A 3,424-nucleotide genomic window follows, 5' to 3' on the forward strand; every position below is an offset into this window, starting at 1 on the left:
AAAATGATCGAGAAACCCCCAAAATTAATCTTATAGGAGTTTTCGGATCAAATTCAATATTCATTTCTAAAAGGTTTCCAAAGAATTTGTCGAAAAAATAGGAAATTTGCCTAATGTATTCCCAAGGCATATGTCAAATGAATTAATCAATCAATTACTGTAGGAATTGGCAAAAAAGTTTCCAGAAGTGAGTTGAAGGTGTTCCCAACGAAATTACCAGAGGATTTATCAAACAAATTGTCAAAAAAAGAAAACCAGCGTAAATTTGCAGACAAAATTTGCAGACAAAATAAAAACCAGAAGTAGTTCGCAAAGCCGTTGCTGAAGCATTGCCAAGCAAAATTTTGAAAAGAATTGGAGCAGAAATCTTATTACGATTTATTTTGGCTATTCGTAAAATCTCCGCCTTATGGAATACCGCACCAAGCTTCAAGAGCAACCCTGCAACTACTAGTGAAGGTGCGACACGACAACACTAATTTCTCGTTCTTCAACGCTCTCGAAATTGAGAAATCGAACAAAGACCATCTTTTCTGCACCGTTCAAGCGAATCGCACTTCATTCGTTAGCTGCTGTCTTTCTGAGTGGTCGCCATCGTGACATCTAAAATAGCACGTGAGAAAATAGTTTGCTACAAAGGTGGTTTTGCTCTAGTAAGCTGCTCCTGAAACCACGGTGGTTCCAAAATTAGATACAACCTGTCTAAAACACCGGCATGCTATCGGCGAAGATCCTAACAGGTAATAAACACAACATAACCTGAGATCCGACACATGATCATGCAACTTTTTGCTCTAGATCGAGCAGGTAATCGCAGGACCAAGAGCTGCTAGAATCAACCATCTATTCTGCCATCTCCAGGAAAACCGCAAAGAAGGTAATGTTTGAGTTATTGTCATCAATATCGTCATGACCAATTCAAATCCCACAGACAGCAGCAACGAAGACACCACGCCACCCACTGCAAGCACGAGGGCTACCATCAGCGATCGACAAAGCACTCAAGGGCTCTCTACGGAGGTAATTCTTTGACCAAAGAAGTTATCAATAGCCATCTAATGTAATTTGATCCCTTAGGGCCCTTTTGTTGAGATCGTTCTCACATCTCACCGTGTGCAAAGGAGCGCCACGAAACGGTAGCTCATCAGCTTCACCATCACGCACACACACTATCAGCCACATCAAAAAGTGCATCTCACTCTTGGCACTCGCTAGCAGTCGGGTAGGCACGGTGCATTCAAGTGCATGAAGCTTGCCTCAAAATATCACGCACACTACATCAAGCCACTTCGCACAGCAAGGTGAGCCGGGCGCGGCTAGGTCGGCCAGACGAGTGCAACCACAAGGAGGAAGATCATACGAAGTGTAAGTGATACGAAATAGTGACCAACATCACCAGGGCCGCCGGCGCCCTGTCAGCCGTGTCGAATAATCGGTGTCGGCGTATGCGAAGCAGTATATTCGAAGGTAAACAAACGTTCGTCGTGGGAATCAATGGAGATCATCGATCAATCGCCAGTCGGCGATCTGAAGAAGCACAACCGTGCGTTCTGAAAGCTACGAACACCATCATCACCAGCAGTCACCGTTGCGAATCCCGTTACCAGCAACACCACGACGGAGTCACAGTATTGGTGGAAGCAAGAGTGGTGTGTCAACCGCTTATGTAAGGTAGGGGTAGTATAAGGCCTATGTGTATAGAATAATACAAACATAATGATGCGTATTTTTGTTAGTTGCTTCATTCACACCTCCATTGAGGGTGAGATTGCATGCGAGTAGAGTCATTTGGGTCATTTCACTACCGTATCTTGAGGCTAATTGATACCGGCAATAATCTTCAATGGGCTTCTAACAGAGATACTAAAAAAAACTTGACAATTTTTACCAAAGGAATAGCGAATTCAATTTTCAATGCAATAGCTGAGACAGTTTCCAAAAGAATTGCTAAAGATTTTTTTCTAAAAATAATGCAGAAGTAATTTAGAAATGCTTGAGGAATTCACAAAAAAAAAATTCAGAGGAAGTTTTCAGAGTAATTGCTGAAGGGGTTTCCAGTTTCTTTTAAAGATAACAAGATCAAAAAGAAATGTCCGATGAAATACTTCAGAAATTCATATAAAAAGGTGTCAAAGTTCCTTGAATAACTCTCACAGAAATTCCTTTAAGAAATTTAACTGTGATTCTTTCAATAATTTTTTTGTTTAGGTATTTGGCATTTCTTTAATATACTGCAAATTGGGCCGAAGGGTCTCAGATTTTCATGAAAATTTTTTCTCAGGCTGGGCTCATGAATATATGAACAAAAAAATTGAGAAAAATTCAGGGTCGCCTATTTTTCCGGAAAACTCTGGTGGAAATTCTTTGTTAGCCCCTGACACTATTTACTTTGAAAAATCATAACTCAAGAACGAAGCATCATAGAAACAAAGTTTTTCAGAAAATGCAAGCAAAATTACCGTGATTTCGGGTGAAATTGATCAGTGGGGTGAAATTGATCGACGTGAGGACAATTTTTGTTTGTTAAAAATAAAGCTTTGAACTTAAAACAATTTGTAGAAAATGACCATCATGTGGCTGAAGGGTTATTGAATGATGAGTTTACATGTTTTACAACTAATTAGTCACATATTTCTGTACTAAATTTGATATTTTCCGAAACTACATGTTTGGTGAATTTCAAGGACACTTTCAAACTTTTGTTACCATAGCTGTATCGCACATGGAATAAATATTCGAATGAATTTTTATAGCTGCCAAGTCTTCGCTAAACCTGATTTCGTTATCAAAAGTTCAATAAATATTGATATTTAGCATAAAATTGTACTTTTTCTAAAGTAATGACTTGTTTAGTATGCAAATTTCATACTTTTAGGTGTTTTCTTTAGATTTAATAAACTTTAAACTTAAATAATTAGGAATTTTCTAAACTTGTATAAGTTTTACAAAGCTTTTCCCATTCTAGGGTGGTTAATTCAGATGGAAAAATTATTTTCAGCACTTACAAAGCCATTTCACTGACTGATCAATTTCACCTCGAAACTAAAATTTCTGATTTTTTTATTTTAAATGATATTCATTGCAATAAAATGATTTGCAATAAAGTTTCAACCTCGTTGACTGATGAAACCCGTGGTCGTACTTGTTTTAAAGCATTGAGTTTGACCATATCGATAACTATTCAAAAATTAAAAGCCAAAAACTGTGAAAAGTGATCAATTTCACCCGAAATCACGGTACTAAGAAATCCAAAAAAAATATGAACTATAAAATTAAAAAAAAATATACTTGAGAAGGTTATTCCATAAGCTTTGATCGCTGAAATTTTTGGAATGCACTTTTTGCCAAGGTTTCCATCAGGAATTTTTCTATAAACACTTTCAAATATTTCTTTATAGATAGCACCCGTTTCGTCCGGATTCCC

General features: G+C 37.6%; 1 long non-coding RNA gene across 1 annotated transcript; it reads left to right on the plus strand.

Moving 5' to 3' along the window:
- The first annotated feature begins 373 nt into the window (after nt 1-373).
- Nucleotides 374-1,831, plus strand: LOC115258973 (uncharacterized). Its single transcript, XR_003893947.2, has 4 exons — nt 374-740; nt 799-877; nt 932-1,020; nt 1,078-1,831. It is a non-coding gene; the product is annotated as an uncharacterized LOC115258973 (long non-coding RNA).
- Nucleotides 1,832-3,424: the final 1,593 nt, after the last annotated feature.

This window comes from Aedes albopictus, chromosome 3 (assembly GCF_035046485.1).
Source record: "Aedes albopictus strain Foshan chromosome 3, AalbF5, whole genome shotgun sequence".
NCBI classification, from domain to species: Eukaryota; Metazoa; Arthropoda; class Insecta; order Diptera; family Culicidae; genus Aedes; species Aedes albopictus.